Source organism: Solanum dulcamara, chromosome 1, assembly GCF_947179165.1.
Source record: "Solanum dulcamara chromosome 1, daSolDulc1.2, whole genome shotgun sequence".
NCBI lineage: Eukaryota > Viridiplantae > Streptophyta > Magnoliopsida > Solanales > Solanaceae > Solanum > Solanum dulcamara.
The window spans coordinates 34,797,037-34,813,163 of record NC_077237.1 but is presented as its reverse complement, the minus strand read 5'-3'; positions in this window follow the sequence as shown (position 1 = coordinate 34,813,163).

The following is a 16,127-nucleotide window of genomic DNA, read 5'->3' as shown; positions in this document are numbered from 1 at the left end:
TGTTGCTTGATAAAATGACGAAAATCAATCGTGCTTGGCATACTCGCGAAGACCATGTGTCTTCTTTTCATATTGGGACGACTAAGGAGAAACTTGAGAAGAACCATGAACGGGATGAGAATATGGAAAAAATGATGACTCAACTTGATTTGATCTCCAAATATGTTATGGGTAGAGAATACAAAGCCGTGAATGCGATAGATGCGAATTTTAGGTTGAACCCAAAAGATGCCAAGTTTGATGTCATGTACAACGAGGATGTTTAATTTCTAGAAAATCCACTAGGGGTTCCCGTCTGACCTATCCAAGGTCGGGTGAAAACTAAGGTTGGAACAAGGATTGAGAGAGCGGTTGGAGAGAGAGGGATTGGTGTGGTCGAGGTAATACTTGAGGGAAGGTCATGGTGGTAGTGATAAATATGTCCCTCCTCATCAAAATCCTAAGGAGGCAAAAATTTTTGAACAAAAGATATGCTTGCTAGAATTCAAAATAAGGTTAAGGGCTCAAACAAAGTGTTGAAGGAGATGAAAGCTGATTTTTGCTCGTTAAACCAAATAGTCACTTCACAGTCAGTGTGAATTAAACATCCAGAGGCTCAAATGGGTCAGATTTCATCTCATCTAAATTTGAGGCCTAAAGCTGGTCTCCCAAGTTATACCATGGCAAATCCTAAGAATGACAATGCACAATGTAAGGCTATTTCGACAAGCAGTGGCAAGTTGTCGGTAATAAAGCACCAATTGATAAAGCGATAAGTTCAAGCAAGGGTAAAACCATGGTAACAAAAAGTGATGAGTTAGACAAAGAGCTAAATAATGACCAATCCAATTAAGTGAATGATGCACAGATGTAACATTTTTAGACAAAGAGCTAAATAATGACCAATCCAATTAAGTGAATGATGCACAGATGTAACATTCCCTAAAAATATTGCATACGATGTTTCAATTCCCGCCTAAAAATAATATAGCCTCTGTATTTTGGGAATAACTTTTCATAGGTTTGTCCAAATTGGTGATTCAAATTTCTGCGTAACCACACAATAATTACCTACAACTTTTGTGAAGACTATATTTTATTTTTCGGAGGTTAAGTAGGTCAAATAAATTAGTTATTGTAAGATAGGATGCTATGATAGAATGGAGTATTTATAGAAGAAAACTCATATCTCACTGTAAGATTATCCAAATTGATTGATTCTTAAACGATATGAAACTAGACTTCCATATCTATAATTCTTATGAATATACTAAATCCTAATAAGGAATTTATCATATTCAAACGCAGCTTCGAAGAAGAGTATTCTGTTAAAAAGAACTCATCTCACCTACCATGGAAAGATCTAGATACATTTGACATCACTCATGACATCAATTGTCCTCCATTTAACAACACCCATGACATCACAATTTTCCATTAAATTTTTAGATTTTTTCTTTATAATTATTTTATTTATTGTTAGGTCCCTCCTCCACACCTATAAATACCTACCTTATTTCCTCATTTTATTCATCAAGTTTTTTCAAGCAACTCTTCTCTGTATACACTTCTTTACTCATTCTCAAATATAGTTTTAGTTCCTAGTAGTGAAGAAATACTATTCCGATGATTCATATACTCCGGGTAGTACACAAAATATTCCGGCGGAGAGAAAAGCTAGGACTCAAGAGTGTTCATTAAGTCCTTCAATTCCGACTAAAGCTTCGGATTTTAGGTATGTAAGGCTTCAATAAGAGTATTCTTTCAACTCTCATGTCTAAATTATTTTGATTATATGATAAATTATATTTATTTTCTTTAAGCTCTACTCTAAGTTATGTGGGTGTTTATCAATGGGTTCTTCCACCCATGTAGTCCAAAAACTCTTCAAATTAAGTCTCTTGATTTCAAATAATATTTTCTTATGGTAATTCTTATTTTTACTTAATAGTATGAATCATGGTTAAACTAATAATTATTTGTCTATTTTGATGCGATATAATTTCATATGTATGAATTGATGGTTTGCAAGTAATTCCTCTATTTATCTATTTAAAGGTTCTTAATATTCATGGTGGGTTGTTTAACGCATGATTTTTAATTAATGGATTTCAAAGTATTTATGTATATTTATTTACATACATATTTGCAAGTTGAAGTGATTTGAACCCACCTAGTTTTACTATATTTTTAATAAAGTTTGACTTGAAAGCCTTAACTCCAAATGAATGTTTGTGAAAGCAATATCTATGATCAAAAGGGAGTCTTATGAAAATAAAGAATGATGAAATGATATGAATGATGGATTCTTTATGCAATAAGGACAATTCTTGCATATTTGAATTTTCAAATGTTTTAATGAGCTATTCTACCGAATATGATGTTTAAATTCTCAAGTTATATGCTATGAATATTTTAAAGTATTAAACTATTCTGTGGGATTGACTTAGCACCGAATGAGGCATTGAGGTGGGATTCGGTAAGGGAATCCTATTAGAAACCCCTTGTCTCATTAACTATCTGCCAACATAGGAGCCCTTGTAGGCGTAGGCTAATGGATCCATGAAAGCCCTTAAAGTTAAAGTTAAAGAAATGAATGAAGTTGACGGAGTTCTACTTGGAAAGTAGTGTCTCCGGCCAACGTAGGGGGTTATGTTGGTTTCCTTGTAATAGCTCGTATGGTCTTAAATATCGGTTATGGTCATTTTTCCATAAAATAAATGTTTTAAAAGATATTTATATGATTTATTATGCATGCATTAAATTATATTCCATATTACATAAATGTTTTAAAGTTTCCTCAATGTTCATGCATCCTTACATACTTAGTACATTCAAAGTACTAACGCATACTCTTTTGCCTATATGATATCACCATGTAGGGACCAGTGCTCCTCCTCGTTCTCCTCCACGTGGCTAGTTGAGATTTCATTGAAGACTACTTTTGGTGAGTTCCCATGTTCTGGGAACAATACTCTTTTATCTTTCTAGTTTATGATATGTTGAGATATTTTTCTATGGCATTTCTTTTATTATGATTGAGGGTGAGCTAGGGACTTGTCTTATCCCCGTTAAATCTAATAGTTAGAGGTATTGTTGGATATATATAAGTTGAAAATTTACTATTATGATTTTTGCTTGTTTATTTATCATTATTAACTATAAAAGGCTAAAAGAATGCTAAGAGGCTTGTTTGAGGTACTTTTAGGTTCTTCATTCACCACGTTACGTCTAGGCCCTAGGCTTGGGTCATGACAAACTTGGTATCAGAGCCCAAGGTTTTGAATGGTCTTGGAGTCCAACATACTGCATCGAATACGGTCTTGTTCATGCACAATTATGAAGAGGAGACTATGAGGTATTTAGGAAAATTTTTTCACTTCTTTCAAATTCATATTATGCCTTAGAGTGTCCTAAGCTTTCCTTTAACTAATGACCCATTTCGTGTTCTCTAGATAATGATTCGTGAAAGAGCACCTCGAAGAGCAAGGGTTGATAATGAGGACCAAACTCCTCCGGTTCCCAATGCCCAACATCATGAGGATAGGGTAACCCATGCCGAGTTTTGTAGTGTTATTACTTTGTTAGCTCAAGTCGTACACAACCAAGGAAATCTAGGTGTTCCTCCTCCCCAATGCAAAATCCAGCCTCTAAGATTCAGGATTTCCAAAGGATGAATCCACCCGAGTTTGATGGTTCTAAACTAGATGAGGACCCTATGGAGTTTATTAATGAGGTGTATCGGATTGTGGCTATCATGGGTGTGCCACCAAATGAAAAGGTCGAGCTAGTGGCCTATCAACTCAAAGGTGTGGCTCGAGTGTGGTACGAACAATGGGTTATTGAGAGGGATGAAGAAATAGGGCTGATAGGATGGGAAGAGTTCAAATGTGCCTTCCTAGACCGCTTTTTCTCATTTGAGCTAAGGGAGGCCAAAATCCAAGAGTTCATCAACCTCCATCAAGAGAGTATGAGCGTGAGGGAGTATGCTCTCAAATTCACTAAGTTGTCAAAGTATGCTCCCTTCATGGTCTCCGACCCAAGAGCTAGGATGAGCAAGTTTATTTTCGGTGTCTCAATCTTGGTGTCTAAGGAGTGCAAAATGGCCATGTTGGTCAAGGAGATGGACATCTCTCGATTAATGACTTACGTAGAACAAATTAAAGAAAAGAAGCTTAGAGAGAGATCAAGGGGGTTCAAAAAGGCTAGAGTAGATGGTGGAGGGTTTAATCTTCAAAGGTCCAATTATGGAAATAATGGCAAAAGCCAAGGTGGGCAATGATTTGTGCGACAAGGTTCCACCAATACTCCTCCTCCAAGGTTCAACAAGGAAAAGGGTGGTAAACCAATGGTACCAAGAGAGAATGTTGCTACTCAAACTTTTCCCGCTTGCAAAAAGTGTGGAAGGACTCACAAAGGGGAATGCTTAGCCGGCTCTAATGCATGCTTTAAGTGTGGCAAGCTGGGTCACCATGCTAAGGATTGTAGCAATGGTAGTGGTAGGCCTCAAGGACAAATTTCTCATGGTCAACAAGTCCAAGGAGGTGTCCAATGCACCAACCATTTTTACGCCTTGCATGAGAGACAAGAGATTGAGGATGCACCCAATGTCATTACCGGTATGTTAAAGGTCTTTTCTTTTGATGTGTATGCACTATTAGATTCGGGTGCAAATTTATCTTGTGTTACTCCATTTCTTGCTAATAGATTTGATATTTTACCTGAAATGTTATTAGAGCCTTATTTGGTGTCTACCCCTATTGGTAAGTCAGTTATTGCTAGAAAGGTCTATAGGGGTTGCGTTGTGTCTATCTTGCATAAAGTTATTCCTTTTGATCTCATTGAGCTTGACATGATAGATTTCGATGTCATTTTTGGGAAGGATAGGTTATATGTAACTTATGCTTCCATAGATTATATGAATCATCGAGTCAAGTTCCAATTTCCAAATAAGCCTGTTATTGAATGGCAGGGTCATGATTCAGTGGTGAAGGGTTAGTTTATTTCTTATCTGAAGGCCCACATAATGATTTCTAAGGGATGTATTTACCACATTGTGAGAGTTAGGGATGTCAACTCCAAAAGTCCTTCTCTTGAGTTGGTTCCTATAGTCAATGAATTCCTCGATGTCTTTCCCGATGACCTTCCCAGTGTCTCTCCCAAAAGGGAAGTTGATTTTGGTATCGATCTTCTCCCCGATACCCAACCTATCTCTATTCCTCCTTACTGTATGGCCTCGACAGAATTGAAAGAGTTGAAGGAACAATTAAAGGACTTGTTAGAGAAGGGGTTCATAAGACCAAGTATTTTTCCATGGGGTGCTCTCGTTCTATTTATGAGAAAGAAGGATGGGTCACTTCGAATATGTATAGACTACCAGAAATTAAATAAGATGACCATTAAGAACAAGTACCGACTCCCTAGAATAGATGACTTGTTTGATCAACTGCAAGGGGAAAGTCACTTCTCCAAGATTGACCTTCGGTTTGGCTATCACCAACTACGGGTGAGGGAGTGTGACATTCCTAAAACAGCCTTCCAAATAAGGTATGGTCACTTTGAGTTTGTGGTGATGAGTTTTCAGTTGATGAATGCACCGGTGAAGTTCATGGACTTGATGAATAGGGTGTTCAAACCTTACCTTGATACTTTTATGGTGGTCTTCATTGATGATATTTTGATTTACTCTTGGGGTGAGAAAGAACATAAAAATCACTTAAGAGTTGTGATTCAAATGTTGAGGGATAGACCATTATTTGCAAAATTTAGTAAGTGTGAATTTTGGTTAAAGGAGGTAGCATTTATTGGTCACGTAGTATCCCGTGATGGGATCAAGGTTGATCTTAAGAAAACAGAGGTTGTTAAAAATTAGCCTTGACCGTTGTCTCCTTCAGATATTAGGAGCTTCTTGGGTCTAGCCGGGTACTATAGAAGGTTCGTCCAAGGTTTTTCTTCCATCTCATCTCCTATGACAAAATTGACCCAAAAGAAAGCCAAGTTCATATGGACAAATGAGTGTGAGAAGAGTTTCCAGACCTTAAAAGATCGACTTACCTTCGCTCCTATATTGACTCTCCCAGAAGGATTAAAAGGGTTTGTAGTTTATTGTGATGCTTCAAATATTGGTTTAGGTTGTGTCTTAATGCAAAAAGGCAAGGTCATAGCCTATGCTTCTAGGCAATTAAAGGTGCATGAGCATAACTACCCTACCCATGACCTTGAATTAGCGGTCGTTGTTTTTGCTCTGAAGATTTGGAGGCATTACCTCTATGGGGTGCATGTGGATGTGTATACTGATCATAAAAGTCTTCAATATGTTTTCACTCAAAAGGACCTTAATCTAAGGAAAAAGAGGTGGCTAGAGCTCCTTAAGGACTATGACATGAGTGTGCACTATCATCCGAATAAAGCCAATGTGGTTGCTGATGCACTTAGTAGAGTGTCTATGGGAAGTGTGGCCCATGTGGATGAAAGGAAGAGGGAGTTGGTGAAAGATGTTCATCGGTTGGGTAGATTAGGGGTGAAGTTGTGTGGTACTAATGATGGTGGTATGGTTGTTCAAAATAGGTCTGAATCCTCATTGGTGGTGGATGTTAAATCAAAGCAAGATCTTGACTTGAAGTTTATCGAGTTAAAGAGGTTGGTAAAGGAAAAGAAGATAGAGGTCTTTTCCCACGGGGGAGATGGGGTGCTATACTACCAAGGTTGGATATGTGTTCCAGATGTTGATGGCCTAAGGAGTTTGATCTTGATTGAGGCTCATAATTCTACATACTCCATTCATCTTGGTTCAACGAAAATGTAACGAGACTTAAAGGAGTTGTATTGGTGGGGTGGCATAAAAAAGGACATAGCAAGGTTTGGGTCTGAATGTACGAATTACCAACAAGTGAAGGCCGAACATCAAAGGCCAGGTGTCCTAGCCCAAGGCATTGAAATCCCTACTTGGAAATGGGAAGATATGAATATGGATTTTGTAGTGGGTTTGCCTCATACCCGGAAGCTTCATGACTCGATTTGGGTAATTATTGATAGAATTACTAAGTCAGCTCACTTCCTACCAGTTAAGACTTCCTATAGTGCTAAAGACTATGCCAAGTTGTATATTCGGGAGTTGGTGAGGTTGCATGGTGTGCCATTATCCATTATTTTGGATCGTGGTACCCAATTCACTTTTCACTTCTAGATATCATTTCATAAAGGCCTCGGTACTAAGGTAAAGTTGAGCATGGCATTCCATCCTCAAACGAATGGTCAAGCCAAAAGGATGATTCAAATACTAGAGGATATGTTAAGGGCTTGTGTGTTGGAGTTTAAATGAAATTGGGATGATCATCTACCGCTCATCGAGTTTGCCTATAATAATAGTTACCACTCAAGTATTGAGATGGCGCCATTTGAGGCTTTGTATGGGAGACGATGTAGATCACCGGTTGGTTGGTTCGAAGTAGGCGAGATGACCTTGTTGGGCCCTGATTTGGTACTTGATGCTTTAGAGAAGGTAAAGATCATTAGAGAAAGGTTGAAGATGGCTCAAAGTCGTTAAAAGTCCTATTCTGACACTAGAAGAAGGGATCTTGAGTTTAATGTGGACGATTGGGTGTATCTAAAGGTTTCACCCATGAAAGGTGTGGTTCAATTTGGTAAAAAAGGGAAATTGAGCCCTAGGTATGTAGGGCCTTATAGAATCGTGAGACGTGTTGGTAAGGTTGCATATGAGTTGGAATTACCATTGGAAATGACCATGGTTCATTCAGTGTTTCACGTGTCTATATTGAAAAAATGTGTGGGTGATCCCAGTTCCATTGTACCTATGGGAGTAGTGAATATTGAAGAAAACTTGACCTATGAAGAAGTTCCTGTGGAAATTTTGGACCGGCAAGTTAAGAGATTGAGGAACAAAGAAGTTGCATCTGTTAAAGTCCTTTGGAGGAATCAACAAATAGAAAGTGCAACATGGAAAGCGGAAGCGGATATGATTAATAGATACCCTCATCTTTTTCCCTCTACCCATACCTAAGGTATTAAGTTGTCCTTGCTCAATTACTTGAAATCTTTGCATCTCAACTTTTTTTGTCATATGCTTGCAAAATTATAAAATATGTTTTAAATGATATTTTAAATTACACTATTGCATTAATGATGGGTTGTTGGTTTACACTCTACTCTACTCAAGCTAAGTCTTTCCTCATTCGAGGATGAATGTTCCCAAGGGGGAGATAATGTAACATCCCCTAAAAATGTTGCATACGATGTTTCAATTCCCGCCTAAAAATAATATAGCCTCTGTATTTTGGGAATAACTTTTCATAGGTTTGTCCAAATTGGTGATTCAAATTTCTGCGTAACCACACAATAATTACCTACAACTTTTGTGAAGACTATATTTTATTTTTCGGAGGTTAAGTAGGTCAAATAAATTAGTTATTGTAAGATAGGATGCTATGATAGAATGGAGTATTTATAGAAGAAAACTCATATCTCACTGTAAGATTATCCAAATTGATTGATTTTTAAACGATATGAAACTAGACTTCCATATCTATAATTCTTATGAATATACTAAATCCTAATAAGGAATTTATCATATTCAAACGCAGCTTCGAAGAAGAGTATTCTGTTAAAAAGAACTCATCTCACCTACCATGGAAAGATCTAGATACATTTGACATCACTCATGACATCAATTGTCCTCCATTTAACAACACCCATGACATCACAATTTTCCATTAAATTTTTAGATTTTTTCTTTATAATTATTTTATTTATTGTTAGGTCCCTCCTCCACACCTATAAATACCTACCTTATTTCCTCATTTTATTCATCAAGTTTTTTCAAGCAACTCTTCTCTGTATACACTTCTTTACTCATTCTCAAATATAGTTTTAGTTCCTAGTAGTGAAGAAATACTATTCCGATGATTCATATACTCCGGGTAGTACACAAAATATTCCGGCGGAGAGAAAAGCTAGGACTCAAGAGTGTTCATTAAGTCCTTCAATTCCGACTAAAGCTTCGGATTTTAGGTATGTAAGGCTTCAATAAGAGTATTCTTTCAACTCTCATGTCTAAATTATTTTGATTATATGATAAATTATATTTATTTTCTTTAAGCTCTACTCTAAGTTATGTGGGTGTTTATCAATGGGTTCTTCCACCCATGTAGTCCAAAAACTCTTCAAATTAAGTCTCTTGATTTCAAATAATATTTTCTTATGGTAATTCTTATTTTTACTTAATAGTATGAATCATGGTTAAACTAATAATTATTTGTCTATTTTGATGCGATATAATTTCATATGTATGAATTGATGGTTTGCAAGTAATTCCTCTATTTATCTATTTAAAGGTTCTTAATATTCATGGTGGGTTGTTTAACGCATGATTTTTAATTAATGGATTTCAAAGTATTTATGTATATTTATTTACATACATATTTGCAAGTTGAAGTGATTTGAACCCACCTAGTTTTACTATATTTTTAATAAAGTTTGACTTGAAAGCCTTAACTCCAAATGAATATTTGTGAAAGCAATATCTATGATCAAAAGGGAGTCTTATGAAAATAAAGAATGATGAAATGATATGAATGATGGATTCTTTATGCAATAAGGACAATTCTTGCATATTTGAATTTTCAAATGTTTTAATGAGCTATTCTACCGAATATGATGTTTAAATTCTCAAGTTATATGCTATGAATATTTTAAAGTATTAAACTATTCTGTGGGATTGACTTAGCACCGAATGAGGCATTGAGGTGAGATTCGGTAAGGGAATCCTATTAGAAACCCCTTGTCTCATTAACTATCTGCCAACATAGGAGCCCTTGTAGGCGTAGGCTAATGGATCCATGAAAGCCCTTAAAGTTAAAGTTAAAGAAATGAATGAAGTTGACGGAGTTCTACTTGGAAAGTAGTGTCTCCGGCCAACGTAGGGGGTTATGTTGGTTTCCTTGTAATAGCTCGTATGGTCTTAAATATCGGTTATGGTCATTTTTCCATAAAATAAATGTTTTAAAAGATATTTATATGATTTATTATGCATGCATTAAATTATATTCCATATTACATAAATGTTTTAAAGTTTCCTCAATGTTCATGCATCCTTACATACTTAGTACATTCAAAGTACTAACGCATACTCTTTTGCCTATATGATATCACCATGTAGGGACCAGTGCTCCTCCTCGTTCTCCTCCACGTGGCTAGTTGAGATTTCATTGAAGACTACTTTTGGTGAGTTCCCATGTTCTGGGAATAATACTCTTTTATCTTTCTAGCTTATGATATGTTGAGATATTTTGCTATGGCATTTCTTTTATTATGATTGAGGGTGAGCTAGGGACTTGTCTTAGCCCCGTTAAATCTAATAGTTAGAGGTATTGTTGGATATATGTAAGTTGAAGATTTACTATTATGATTTTTGCTTGTTTATTTATCATCATTACCTATAAAAGGCTAAAAGAATGCTAAGAGGCTTGTTTGAGGTACTTTCAGGTTCCTCATTCGCCACGTCACGTCTAGGCCCTAGGATTGGGTCATGACAACAGATGGAGATTGATTCTGGTATGTCTCAAAAGTGCAATGTGGGTGTTGTCCCATCGATGGTTCCTACAAAGCCACTTTCCCTCAATATTTAAAAACAAAAGTTGAGGATATTAAGGTCCAAAAGTTCCTCTCCGTCTTCAAGACTTTTTCCATTAACTTCTCATTAATTGAAGCATTATTTGAGATGCCAAGTATGCCATGTTTATGAAGGAGTTAATGATGAAAAAGCATAATAATGACTTTAAAACTTTTGAAATATCTCACAGCTATAGCTCTAACTAGCGAAGGGAGGTGATTAGTTCAATTGAAAGAGAGGGATACTCTGCTCCACAATTATGTCGAGTAATATTGTGGTGAAGAAAGATGAACCAGGGGCATTTACCATTCCATGTACTATAGGGTTGTACCAATTCGCCAAGGCACTTTATGATCTAGATGCGAGTATAAATTTGATGTCGTATGCCATTTTCAAATAGCTCAGCTTGGGTGAGCCCATGATAATGACACTGAGGTTGCTCATGGCCGATCGATCTATCAAATGTCCCATTGGCATTCTTTATGACATCTTGGTGAAAGTTGATAAATTCATTTTTCCAGTGGATTTTTTTATTCTTAACTGTGAGATTGATGCTGAGGTACCCTTTATTCTTGGTAGGCCTTTCTTGGCTACCAAAAGAGCACTGTCGATGTGGAGAGTGGTGAACTAAAATTTAGGGTTAATCATGAGAAAGTCACTTTTAATGTCTGCAAATCAAAGAAGCAACCGGATGATCTTCATATAATATCGGTTATAGATGTTATTGATGAAGTGGTTGATAGTGTGCAAGAGACTCTAGTGTTGGGGAATCATTGGCAACTATTCTATAATTCCTGACTATGACAAAGTGCTGGCTGCACTTTCGAGTATTGGGTCATAACCTATAAACCCCATGAGGCTGGAGATTGACCTGAAAAATAGAGACACACCACCCGCCAAGCTGTCTATAGATGAGTCGCCCAAGCTTGAACTCAAGGTACTTCCAACTCACCTTAAATATATTTTCTTGGGGGCCAATAATTCATTGCTTGTCATCATCGTTGCTGATTTGGTTGATGAGCAAGTAAAATCTCTTGTGAGAGTGTTGAAGAAATTTACTAAGGCCATAGAGTGGACAATTGCCGATATTGTGGGCATTCCTCCTAGTGTGTGCACTCAAAAGAACAGTTGGCTAGTGATAGGAAATCGAGTATTGAGCACCAACAGAGGTTGAACCCTCTTATGCAAAAGGTAGTGAAGAAAGAAATCATCGAGTGGATCGATGCGAGAGTTGTAAATCCCATTGCCGATAGTAAATGGGTGAGCCCAGTGTAATGCATCCCGAAGAAGTGGCATGACGATTGTGCCGACTGAAAAGAATGAACTTGTATCAATGCGGTCGATGACTAGTTAGAGGTTATACATGGACTATCATAAATTGAATGCTTGTACAGAAAAAGACCATTTCTCGATGACTTTTATGGATCAAATATTAGATTATCTTGCGGGTCGTGGTTGGTATTGCTTTTTGAATGGGTATTCTGGATATAACTATATTTCCATTACTCCCGAAGACCAATAGAAAACTACATTTGAGGCATGTCTCCAGCATCTTAGTCGAGTTTTGCAAAGATGTGTGGAAACTAATCTTGTGCTTAATTAGGAGAAGTGACACTTTGTGGTGAAAGAAGGTATAGTGATGGGTCACAAAATTTCGTGAGATGGTATTCAAGTGGATCAAGGAAAAGTTGAAGTGCTTACTCTGTTACCTCCTCCTATTTTGGTAAAGGGTATCCAGAGTTTCTTGGGACATGTCAGGTTTTACCGAAGGTTCATTAAAGACTTCTCCAAGGTGGCCTATTCATTGTGAAAGTTACTTGAAAAAGAGAGTGTATTTGAGTTTAATGATGCTTGTGTCAATGCATTCTTATGTCTTAAAGAGAAGCTATATCGGCTCCGACTATTGTTGCTTTAGATTGGAGAATTCCTTTTGAGCTTATGTGTGATGCAAGTAGTGTAGCTTAGGGGTTGTTCTTGTCTATAGAAAAGGAAACTAGTTCCAACCCATCTACTATGCTTGTAAGACACTGAACGTAGCCCCAAAAAACTACACAGTTACTGAGCAAGAGTTGTTGGTTATTGTCTATGCATTCAAAAAGTTTCGTGCCTATCCTTTGGGTACAAAGGTAGTGGTCCACACTTTTAAGAAGGTATGTCTTGATCTCTACTCTTACTCCAAAATTGATGGATTTTGATCAAATCAAAGACCTTTACGCTAATGATCTTGATTTTGAAAAGGTTTTTGCAGAATGTATGATGGGACCTTGTGATAGGTTCAATCTGAAAGATGGAATTCTTTTTAAAGAAAATAAGTTGTGTGTCTTTAATTTCTCTTTGCGTGAATTATTTGTTAGGGAAGCACATTGTAGTAGACTCATGGGACACTTTGGAGTTCCTAAAACTTTGGATATACTTGTTGAACATTTGTTTTTGGCCTGGCATATGAAAGGATGTTGAGAAAGTGTGCTCTCATTGTCTTGAATGTAAACAAGCCAAATCAAGAGTATTACCACATGGTCTTTATACTCCTTTACATGTTCCTACTTTTCCTTGGATTGATATTTCTATGGATTTTGTGTTAGGTTTGCCAAGAACCAAACTTGATAAGGATGGTATATTTGTAGTGGTAGATAGATTTTCAAAAATATCTCATTTCATTACATGTTTGAAGACTAATGATGCATAACATGTGGTTATTTTGTTTGTGAAAGAAGTGGTTAAATTACATGGTATACCTAAGACTATTATTAGTGATAGGGATGCGAAGTTCTTAAGTCACTTTTGGAGAGATCTTTGAGCAAAGTTAGGAACTAAACTGCTATTTTCTACCTCTTGTCACCCACAAACAGATGGACAAATGAAACTAGTAAATATGACTTTGGGAAATATGTTGAGGGATGCTTTAAAATGAAAATTAACTTCTTGGGAGGCACATTTGCCCATAATAGAGCTTGCATATAATAAAACTATCCATTCTTCTACTGGTAAGTCTCCTATTGAGGTTGTTTTGGGGTTTAACCCCCTCACTCCCCTTGATTTTCTGCCTTTGCCAACTAATGATATTATTAATCTTGATGGTAGGAAGAAGTCTGAAATGATGAAGAAGATACATGAACAAACAAGACTTGCAATTGAAAGGAAGAATGAACAAACTGCCTTAAGGAGAAATAAGGGGCAAACATCTATTATTCTTAAGCCTGGAGATCTAGTATGGGTACACTTTAAGAAGGAAAGATTTCCTACTACAAGAAAATCCAAATTATACCCAAAAGGAGATGGTCCATTCAAAGTCCTTGAAAGGATTGGAGACAATGCTTACAAACTTGATCTTCCTGGTGAATATCAACTTAGTGCTACCTTTAATGTTTCTAATCTTTCTTTATTTGTTGCGGGATTAAATTCGAGGACGAATTTTCTTAAAGAAGAGGGGAATGATAGCATCGATGGAAGATCAACAATATTTAAGGAAGCTTTGGAGTTTCCAAAAGGCACCATAACAAGATCCCAAATAAGGAAATTTCAAGATAATATTGATGAGCTAGAATTAGCAATTAAAAAGTGTTTTGTTGGAAAGAAGAGATAAAGCCCAAAGAAAATGAATTATCCAAATGCTATAGCTATTTGGTGGCCCAAATTCAAGTCCAAGAGGATGAATATTAGGGCCCAATTTCATGCAAACTAGACCCAAATTAAAGTCCAATATGAGAGGAAATATGGCCCAAATATGCCCACAAATAAAGAGAAATTTTCAGCACTTATTTAGTCTTTTAACTAGTTTCTGAAACTAGAATTTAATGTCATTTTTCTTTTATGTTGACCTTATGGTACCTATGTGTGCGGGAAGCCTTCTTGGACTTTAGGAGGTGTCATTTTTTCTTATATTTTGACATTATAAGTCATATACGTGGGCAGCCCACTAACACTTTAGGAGGTGTCATGTTTTTCTTCTATTTTGACCTTATGTGTCATGTGTGTGGGCAGCCATCTAGAACTCTAGAAAATGCCATTTTTTAATTATTTTTTTATATTGAACAAACCTTCTTACTACTATATAAAGGGGAGCTTTGTTACTTTAAAAGGGCAGATTTTGAAAAATAATATATAGGGAGTTCTTTGAACCTTTATGGCAAATTGCTTTAGAATTTATCTTTCAACCTAACTAGTTCATAGTTCAAGGTAGTAAGATAACTTCTTATTTGATATATTTAGTTTCTTCTTGGTATTCTTTAGAAGGTGGTTAGTACTCTTACTAATTATTGTCTAGCATTACTCACGAAGCGGTCAAGATCTGATTCTAAAACTTGATTAATTTCTCAAATAAAGTCATTTGGTTCAAGTATTAACCAATTTGTTGTTACTTGGATCATGTCAAACCCAAATCTTTTAATTCTTGTTTAGTTTCTTTAACTAGTTTCTGATTTTGCTTTCGCACTTGTTTTAGTTAATACTCTAGTTTTTTCGAATTTTTATTCTTAGTATTATTAATACTGATCATGTCGCGATCCAATATTTAATGGAAAAGAAAGATGCAAAACCCCAATTGATCCATTAGGTTCTATTGTTGCAAGAATTTGATTTTAAGGTCAAAGATCATAAGGGTTGCAAAAATTAGGTGGCCGATTATTTATCGAGACTTAAATTCGATGTGGAGGTGTTCGGAGAAAAGGATATTCGTGAGACCTTTCCGAATGAGTCACTGATGTGGGTATCTCATAGCTCACCCCCATGGTATACATATTTTACCAACTTTTTAGCTTATGGGATTCTCCTCGATGGTTTGAATTTTCACCAACGCAAAAGGTTCCTTTTTGATGCAAAGAAATACTATTAGGATGAACCTTATTTGTTTAGAGAATATGCAGACCGTATGATTTGGAGATGTGTTCCAAAAATGGACTATGAAGCAATCCTTTGTGCTTCTCATTCATCGCCAGTCAGAGGTTACCAGAGTGGGGTCCAAACTACAGCTAAGATTCTTCAAACTGACTACTATTGGCCCTCCTTGTATCAAGATGCCAACTTATTCATCAAAACGTGTGATTAGTGTTAGAAATAAGAAGAGGTATCTAGGCAACATGAGTTACCTGTCACTCCGATCTTGCAGGTTGAGTTGTTTGATATGTAGGGAATTGATTTCATGGGCCCTTTTGTGAGTTCCTACGGGAATAAGTATATTTTGGTTGTGGTTGATTATATGTCGGAGTAGGTAAAGGCGGTGGCATTACCTAACAATGAGGGGCGAAGTGTGGTTCAATTCCTCAAGAGGTATATATTCACAAGGTTTGTCACTCTGCGAGCTATTATTTGTTACACCCCGTACTTTGGTACCTTAGAATGCTTCTTAAGCTTCTCAAGTTTCTGGGAAGGCTCTTAAGTTTCTTAAAAGTCGTTATGTGAGTCGGATAGTTAATAATGCTATCAAATAACTCCAAGGAAAGGAGAACGAAATGCTTCATAATAAGGAAGATTGGAAATAGGGTTATAAAAATTCAAAAGGAGTTGGAGGCCGACAAATGAGTCG